The sequence below is a fragment of the Micropterus salmoides genome, unplaced genomic scaffold, assembly GCF_014851395.1.
Source record: "Micropterus salmoides isolate LMB-PRFRI ecotype aquatic unplaced genomic scaffold, ASM1485139v1 Ms_hic_scaffold_1, whole genome shotgun sequence".
In the NCBI taxonomy this organism is placed as follows: Eukaryota; Metazoa; Chordata; class Actinopteri; order Centrarchiformes; family Centrarchidae; genus Micropterus; species Micropterus salmoides.
This window is the reverse complement of record NW_024040040.1, coordinates 66,767,528-66,777,430: the sequence shown is the minus strand read 5'-3', so window position 1 is coordinate 66,777,430 and position 9,903 is coordinate 66,767,528. Positions and strand designations below refer to the sequence as shown.

At 37.9% G+C, this 9,903-nt stretch overlaps 1 long non-coding RNA gene across 1 annotated transcript; it reads right to left on the bottom strand.

Moving 5' to 3' along the window:
• Positions 1-4,992: 4,992 nt before the first annotated feature.
• On the bottom strand, positions 4,993-9,148 carry LOC119899193. The gene is made up of 4 exons (XR_005443743.1): positions 9,001-9,148; positions 8,829-8,877; positions 5,420-5,526; positions 4,993-5,321 (listed from the first exon to the last, which is right to left on the bottom strand). It is a non-coding gene; the product is annotated as an uncharacterized LOC119899193 (long non-coding RNA).
• Between the last annotated feature and the right edge of the window lie 755 nt (positions 9,149-9,903).

The following is a 9,903-nucleotide window of genomic DNA, read 5'->3' as shown; positions in this document are numbered from 1 at the left end:
AGTTGTGAATCCTGTAGAGACGATATTGAGAGCTGTTGTGTATGTACGCTATAATACCTTTTCCTAAATGGATTATGTTAAAAAAAATTAGATTACAGTCTCAACAACTGAACATGGAAACAACTGCACATCAAATATTTGCTAGAACATGCAGAGAAAGTGAGAGAGAATAAGCATATTCACAACCAGCAGTCTTTAGCTACAGGAAACCATTTCTCAACTACTACATGACTGTCTACAACTTTAAGATTTCACACCTTTGCACATTTGAAAGAGTAGCTAGATAATGTTAATGTAATGTAATTGGTTCTGTATGCTCTGCTCACTCTGGTCAGCTGATTGCTTTGTTATGTGGTGGATTTGCGGTGCTGTTATCACCAATCCTGTATGATGGAGGATGTGTACAGGGGAGTTGCAGAGCACCTTCCGGGACACTATGCGGCACATATACACAGTCAAGCCACACAGGGGCGTCACACCATCATGTATGATTGAAAGATCTGCTCTCCGTTTCTTTTTAATAGTCATTAATCGGCTGTTAGAAACGCAGATACCAATTTAAATGGAATTAGCTCATATTGGCCGATAATATCGTCCAGCAGATAAATCAGTCCTGTATTAACTTGAGGTGTTTCCAACAAATAATAATTCAAAATCTTGATTGTGCGCATGTGTGTGTGGGTCGGCGGGTGGAGGCCCTAAAAGACATTGTGCCCAGGGGCCTCTGACTTCTTAATCCGAGCCTGCGAATGATGCTTGTGATTGACAAGAGAGTCTGTTACACAAGGATGACAATGGAATGAATTTGTAACTGCATGACTGTTTAAAACGAGTCAGATGCTCTGTATAATTAAAACTTTGTTAATCATGATTATCTCAAGTAATTATTGGTAATTAGTAATTAATTGAAAGCAAGTAATTGTTCAGCTCTACTACCAATATGTTGGGGAAACTTACCCTGGACAAGCTTCAAAATCCTCAATTATCTGACCAATTATTTGGAGTCTTTGTCATAAAAAGTTCCTGAACCTGAACTGGAACAGAGAATTTTATAAGGTGTTTATCATATTATAATGTTATGAATATTTGTTTCCTCTGGGTGTTTCTGCTTTGGTGCGTTCTTCTTAAAATAACTGCAAGTACAGCTTACGTTCAACACACAAGTTATCCAAAATGAAATGAATAAAATGACATTTTACACACTTTACTGGGATAGAGCAGAGAAAAGTGGTACATAAAATACTTGATTGTTCTGTATGTAACCCAGAATAAATAGTATACTGGGTTAAAAGAGTTTATTATAAGTAAATTTGATATTAAAAGTCATGGAATATTGATGGTAAAAATATGGTGATGTATTTTTGTTAAAACTGTTGTATGTTGCACATGTTATTTGATAAATAACTAAAAGATAATGTTTAGTTAAAAAAACATGTTATGACGAGTTAATGGGTTGTATATGCAACTTGTCTATCTGTGGTGGTTGTGCTGGAGTCTAGGAGTCGGTTTTGATTGGGTGATTCGAGTGGGCATGAGGGGAGTGCATGAGCAGGTGCGGGAGGGGCGAGGTGAGTGTGTGAGCGGAGTGATGGACAGAGACGAGGAAAAAAGAGTTCGGAGAACTGTGTTAGCTTTGCAGACGAAGTAAAGTGAGAAGTCTTAACTAACGTTCATACCAAGCTGTGGGCTAATTTCGGGATTGTCTACTCGACATTCTGTGGGATTATGTCTGCTAGTTCGTGGGAAGTCGAAGAATCCACCGAGGAGTCTTGATTGACTGTTTCACGGGGTATGTAATGCTGGCTAAATAAAAGCACAGTAAGCTACATAGTACATTCATTGGAAAAGTGAACGGACAGTATATCTTCAGTTAGCTAGCAAAGCTAATCAAGTGGACTTATACAATGTTTTCAACGAGGAAACGCTGAAGAAAACCAGATAGCGCTCTGAGCTACCAGGCTGCTCAGAGTTTCTCTGGCCACGTGGGAAAAGGACGCCGAAGGCTCATCTCTTTTGCTCCTGTCTGTCCCCGCTCATGGGCATCGACACTTCGCTCCAGTAGACAGTGACTGACTAAAAGAACTCAGGGCCCTGCCCATACACACTTGCTAGAGGGTAGGAGCGCTACATGTATCATTCTTCTCCCACGTGTTACCTGTCTGTTCTAATTATTTAAAGCTTTATGTCTTTTCTGAATAAAAGCAGGGTGAACACAGGCACAGAGAAGTCCAAACACAAAGTCTTGCTCAGTTATACACAGTCAAAAGAGACCCAAAATCATAATTTACGTGGCCAGATTGGAAATCTTTCCAATATCCAATTCACTCGAACTTGCCGTTGACGCTAGCAAACATCTTCCCTGGGCTTCAGACTCTGGTCTGGAAGATGAGCAGGAAAGCTAACAGCACGTTTTTTGGCTGCTATGTAACGTTAGCTACATTTATTGGAAGTAGCCTAATGTTACTAAGCCGCATGTCTTGTCCAGGGTTGAGGACATCAGGTACAAGCTTATGGGCCTTTCAGACACACCGTGACGACTGCACCGCTGTGCTATAAATCCTATTTTATTATTATTTACTTGCAAGCTCGCTTGTGCACACGGCAGTCAAAGTTCAAAATGTGCATTGTGTCATTTAAGACACAAAAGACAAACATGCACAATCCTATCTATAATGACTCTGAGGTAATGTGATCAGGGTTTCCCTGTCATTATAAGGTTTAGGTGAGGTGCAAAACAGCTTGAATACTGTGCCATGAATATAAAATCATTGTGCAGTGCATCAAAATTCCCCAGTACATTTCTTTAGCAAGTTTAGCCTTTTGGGTGTTGTTTATTTATAATCTGCTCTAGCTTTTCCAACTTCTTGAGATCATCAATATACATGATGAGCTGAATGCAAGTTAGCAAAATAAAGTTTGACATTTTACAACTATAGAGAATAAGAAAATAGTCTTATGACCTGTTGGTATTAAACCTGTTTTGCTGCTTACCACTGACACAAGAAAAGACCATTCAAAAAGAGAAAACAAATTATGTTTTTAAGCATTATGTAAAAGTTGGTTTGATGCATCACTTGACACTTCAAGTGCATCTTTAGACAGTGAAAAAACCTTTATACCAGTATGAGTTCACAGAGATGCAGAAGAATGGGATGTAAAAAGTCACATGCTGAGCTCAGTGTTTATTCAGTATAGAGAAACATGTAAGAAAAGTAGATCAGAAACAATGAATTAAAATCACAGAAATCAGAACGTAAATAAACTTTGTCTTACAATTACATTTTGAATCTCTCTCACTCACTGTCATTCTGTAAGTGACAGTGATACAGCAGTGCTGAGAAACATGTCAGAGAGAAGAAGGATTAGACAGAATGAATGATAAGGAAATGTTTTTTAACAATTACAGTTTGCAACTCACTCACAGTCATTCTGACTCTTTATCTCTGTGTGAACTGAGGCAGGATGTCACACAGTCTGCAGGTGCAGTGAAGGAACAGGAATACATTGAACCTGTGAATGAGGCTGTTTTACACTTGATGAAAAGCAGAGTTAATTATAAGAAGGGAAAACAATAATTTATGAATCAGAATGTTTTTTTCCTGGTTTCTTTCTTCTCTGTTCACTTTTCAGTCAGGTTGCTTCTCTTTGCTGAGACATACAGAACACTGAGACCTGAGAAACTCACATGCTGTTAGTGTTTACCAAACATGAGCATGTAACACATAATCAAGCGGACTGGTAGGATCTGGTACGGACACACAACAGTGGTATAATGATGTTGATTATGAAAAAAGTGTTTTAATGACTTTGACTTATTTAGGTGGTTCATTTGGTTAAACTGTGTGTAGAGATGTCCTAGATTTAAATTAGTATTAAAACACAGAGAATGAGTCACCTAACATTTGAAAAAACATCCAAACCTCACAGTAACAACTTAAACTCAATGTATGGCTAGAGACCCCTGGAGGTAAGAGAGAATATATATCTTTTTATAAGTTGGATGAACTGACTCTTTAAAACAGACAGCAGAGGGAGCAGAGAGATGAAGCCTGAATGGGCCACACTGAAGCTTCCCCACTAGAGGACAGTGAAACATCACAGATACTGAATCAGGACGCTAAAACATTTTACCATCCATCACTGAATGTTTACTCAAATCTACCTTTGTTGCTTTATTTTCACTTCTACACAAAATTATTTGCATTTTAGCTCGTTTACCCTGGACATTTAATTCATTAAGTATTAGAGGTCCAGATAAAGTTCAGAAAGTGTCAATGCAGATATTGGGGACCGACATCTTTGACATATCACAATAGCAACAAACTTTAGATTTTTGTGATTGGTTTTGCATAAGCTATCAATGATGGTCTTTTATTCTGAAAGGCTTCACATTTAGTTAACCTCAACCTGCTCTGCTCCCATATATGACACCAAAAATGGACTAAATTGACATTTGCAGCTCAAAGTTAGGTTAAGCTCCTCTTCATTAAACTGTCTGTGCATCCTCATCAGCAACATCCCAAATCATCTATTACACTGTGGCACATTTCATCCTCATAGTGACAAGAACTGAGAATGTGAAGAATAAGCCAAAGCAAAAGAACACATTTTAATTTTATTTAAAGCTGGTAAATAACATATGTTATGAAAAATTAGCAGACAAGCTGAAATCCAAACCTTTATCACACAAATGTTTCCAACTACAGAGTTGTCCAACAGGTCCATCACTTGTTGTGGAAGCTGGCTGTTAATTTGAATCAGCCACAGGAATTCTTAGAAAAAGTAACATCTAGCAAAGTGTGCTACTTGCAATGTGTGAAATAGTGTATATGGAGTTAAATGTGATGCTTTCAGTTCACTGTCTCTGTTTTGAACAGACTTCAACCAGGACAGGTGCAAACACAGAAGTTGTTTATTTTGTTCAGTTCAAAATAACATTTTCCATAAAAACTTCACAGTTCAGTCCTCACATTCTGTAATATACTAACTAATATAACTAACTGGAAATAATAAGCTTACATTATAGTTTAAGCAGTAAGATAAGTCACAGACAACCTGACTATCCGCTGATCTAAACAATAAATCACGTCTGAAACGTCGACATGATTCAGTTCAACCTGCCAACACCACCTTCTTCTAAACTTTCTGCTACATGCGGCTGCTGTCTGTGCTGCTGACTCCACCCTGCTGCTGCTACTGGAAACTGAAAAGGAAAACGTTTGGAGTTGTAGGTAAATGGATCCACTTCCTCCACAGCTTCGATCTCTGCGTTGATATTTCAGTCGTCCTACTTTGTTTCCATGAGTCTGGTTCAACTGCATCTGAAGAAAATCACATAAAACTTAAAGTAAAGTTAGAGTTTTAAATTTCACTGTAAATCTGAAGTCGGCCTGTTTTATTGGATGCAGGAGGCTCTAACCTGACTGGACTTCACACCATGTCTTCCTGCTGCTCTGTGTCTTCTGTCTGTGCTGCAGTGACACTCTTAAAGTCTGAGATGTTCTCATACACAGGATCAGAGTTTAACTGATGGGAGAGACGACAAAATGAGGCTCAATGAACCTCTTTCATTAAACCTGCATATAATTAGAATTCATAAAACATCAAATCAGGTTTAAAAGTGAATTATTTTTTTGACCAAATGCTTAGCCTCCTCTTTTAAAATTACAAACAATAATGATTAAACTAATAATAATATAATATTAGTGTACAATCTAGTCTATCAGTCTAGTCTGAGTTTCCACTGGTTGTCCTCAGTTTGTAGTATGAGGAGATAAATTTTGCTGCCATGATTTGGCATTTGGGCATTTTCCAAAGTAAATAAGAGAGTTTCTGTCTGTCTGATATAATTGTATTATAATGAACTTGAGGTAGATTTGGGAAATGTTTGGGAAGTGTTTTTCTTTTAAGGTTTTATATTTAGGACATGAGGTTAGAAAGTGCAGCTCTGTCTCAACATGTTCTCTGTCAAACTGGGAGCAGTCTCTCTTCTTCTGGTAGCCCTTTTCTTTGGCCAGGCTGTATGTTGTCAACACTTTTCTTAGTTTACTGTGCTCAGCTAATTTGCCAGTGTGAATTCTCTTTTTAGGGTCAGATAACATTGTAATTTGCTTTGTGTTTTGGTTGTTTCTTGCCAGTATTCAGTATATTATTCTTTTTGCTTGTTGATAATTTGGTCTGCTTGAGTTGGTGTTGCTGTCCTGAGGCTGTTGGGGACTTGTTACTGCAGAGAGCCTGAGGACCAGCTGGCTGATGGGACTCTTCTCTGGTTTCAGCTCCTGGTATGTTAGGGCTTTGTGATGATATGTCTGGGGGTTAACTGATTTTAAGCGATTGTAAAATTTAATTATTGGCCGAGCTCTGCTCTACACAGATTATTTGGTGTTTTTCTCTGCACCTGTAGGATGCTCTTACAGAACTCGCTGTGGAAAAAGATTCTACAATTGTTTTGTCCCATTTGTCAAATTCAATATTTAGTTGTGGTCCCCAAATTTCCCTGCCATACAGAATAATGGGTTATAGTTATTGCATTGTGAGAGAAAAAAAATTAAATTGTAGATTTTTATATTAGTACTCACTATATTTAAAAATATGTTGGTCACAATGTAACAACCAGTTGTCCGACTCCTCTGGACACTGAAATATAATTTAACTTAACTAGCAGGATGGACAGTATGTGTACGGGACACAGTTAAACACAGTTTAGCTTAAACCTGCTGTTCTCATTGCTCAACAAGTTAGGTATTAATGACACGCAACTAATTAACATTACTCCGTTACTAATTTAGCTAACGTTACGTACACTGCAGCCAAAACCGTTCTTTACAGACCAGTGTTATATTTCAGTGTCCAGAGGAGTCAGACAACTGGTTGTTAAAGTAGGACGCTGGTGACCACGGAGGAGCTGAGGCTACTAAAGTAAATCAGGGATGTAAACTAGTCCTTTAAAGCAATTGAGGAGACATTTCTTTTGGATTTTAATGTGTAAACGAAATGTTTAGTAATTATCCAGAATTTACACAGAAAAAAGATGCATCAAGATGGATCGCTGCCCTCTGAATTGTAATCAAATCGAATTGTGAGGTGCCAAGAGATTTTCATTCCTACTGCCCAAACAGTATTCCCATTCAATTACTTTAAAATGTCTTTTATAGGCTACGTTTTGTGAAGTGGTTGTCTTTAATCGTCCACTGCATCTGTTAGGGCCTGTCCATAGGCTCGCCATTCATCTGTGACAACATCTGAGCCTCTTCTTACATGATGTTGGTCGGCAACAGGTCTCTCTTCAGCGATCTTTCACCACCCTGACAACGACTTTTCTTGATGTAATTATGTTGTTTTTGTGCTAAACTGCAAAATGTTCGAAATTCATACAGATTGTTCATAAAGTGAAGAAACATAAATAAAAGTTGTTTTCCTGCGCAAAATGTGTGTCACTTTACTTAAAGCAAACAATTACGTGTTAGAAGGTCTTATAATTAGTTCATATTATGTCCACCTGTAATATATTATACAGGGATAGATATTTTAACACTTTACTTAAAGCAAACAAAGACATGCTATATAACATTAAACATTACTATAAGCTATTATTCCATTTTATATCACTAATTGTAAATGGTGACTAAAGTGTATTCATAACGAGGCAGAGTCGGTGGTTATAATGTGTTATGGAACATGGTCAGAGATTCTTGCATTGATATAAACTGGTATTACTATTAGTTATAAAACATTAAATCAAAAGGTCATAATACATTATGAACTTTGCTATAGCGCCTAATGCATGTTTGTAAGTGATTATAACAATTGTTATAATGTCTTATGGACACATTATATCGTGTTATAAATATATGTATAAGTCATTATAGCGATGACCTTCATAGAAAGTGTTACCTTTATACTTGTACTTCTATACGAAAAAAGAAATTAAAGACTATGTTGGCTACTTGTTTTGCAAGCTGGGTTCGCAGTCACTATCCCGACACATCTTATGCCGACATTCAGGCAGCGACTGAAATCTGCTAAACCTGTTGTAAAGACTGTGAAAAGATGGACCAACGAGTCAAAGCTGGAGTTACAGGTCTGCTTTGACTGCACTGACTGAAGTAGTTTTGAGGCTGCAGCCACTGACTGGACGAACTAACTGACACTGTGACATCCTACATCAGTTTTTGCGAGGACATGTGTGTGCCGACTAAAACCTTCCGCACATACAACAACCAAAAACCCTGGTTCACATAGAAACTCAGGGAGCTTCGTCAGACCAAAGAGGAGGCCTTCAGAAGTGGGAACAGAGTCCTGTACAACCGGGCCAGGAACACACTGATTATAGAGGTCAAAGCAATAAAGAAGAGCTACGCTGAAAGCTAGAAAACAGTTTCATAGCCATGGTTCAAATAGGCTATCCCCTGTTCTAGTGTTCAAGTCCCACAGATTAACACATTTCCTGTGGTTTTATAATGGTTAATTTCTTCCTCAAGAATAGAGAAAATATCTGGGTTGTAGTAGGGGGATTCTAATTAAGGTATATAGATGGCACACATGTAGACATGTTGCTCAGCACAAAGCATCTTTTTGTTGATTTTCAGAAATATACAAGATTCTTCTTTTTTAATTTACTGTAATGTTCTGGCTCAGTTCTGATTTACACCATATAATCATCTTGTATCACTATTCATTTAGAATTATATATATATATCATGCTAAACTATTATCATGTGATATCTTTAAGAGGTCTCTGATCTTCTACCATGTAGCTACATGAGGCGAGAGCAGGTTTAGCATATGTAATATTTATTTGAGGTCTTTTGTGTCTCTCTCTCTCTCACCTCTATAGGTTCATTTGGTTCTGTGGTGGACCTCAGAGTTTTCTTCTTCCTGGATTGAGTCCAACAACAACAAATACAAATTTTAACATGATAAAATTCACAAAACTAAAACTAAAAGAAGTTTGAAGAATAAAAGAGCGGTGACTGAACTGATGGATTGTGATTGTTTTACCTCATCCACAGATTCAGGAGAAGCAGAGTAATCAGCATCAAGACCACCAGAGTCAACCTGATGATATTCATTATTATTGATGAATTCCCTAAAAATACAGACAGATGTAAGGTCCCTCATTAGCAGGATTATATGAATAAATCACTTTGCCAGGTGATTCTGTCTGTTAGTCAGTCAGTCAGTGTGATCCACCTCTGACATGATGGAGGAAATACAGACAGGACATTTTATTTTCTTATGTGAGTGAGAATGTGTCGATTTTTACATATTAATATGTGAATCAGGTCTGGTGCAGTAAATGTCTGTGTATACAGGTGAATGTAGAAAACTTACCTGCCACAACAATCAGATGTAAGATGGAGTTATGACGTCCTCTTCTGTTCTGGGCTTCACAGTAATAATTCCCACTGTGTTCAGCTCTGAAGTCAGTGATGGTGAAGTTCTGTCCTGATGCTTTTGGTGAGTCTTCATTCTCCTTGTACCAGGTATAATTAGCTGCTGGGTTAGCATCACTGCTGCAGGTCAGAGTCACTGATCTGCCCTCCACTATCTCAGCAGAGGGACTCACTGACACAGAGGGAAGCTTTGGAGCATCTGGAAAAGATCAAATAAATGAACAAAAATGAGGACAGATTTGTGTTGTGCTGAAATGAGTAATAGTTTTGAGTGTGGAAGCATCTGAAACTTTGGAGATGGTTTTGTGACTGGCAGCAGGCAGAGTTGTGTGTTGTGGCCTTTTGAGTTATACTCATTAAAATCTTAGAGGAGACCAGAGGAATGTCCCTCATACAAGTTTATGAGTAAACAGAGGTAAGTTATATCACACAAGAATGTTGCAATGTGTTGTAAATACTGCAGTAATGGCCCTGATTGACTATCGAAAAGCAGAGTTGGATATACAGG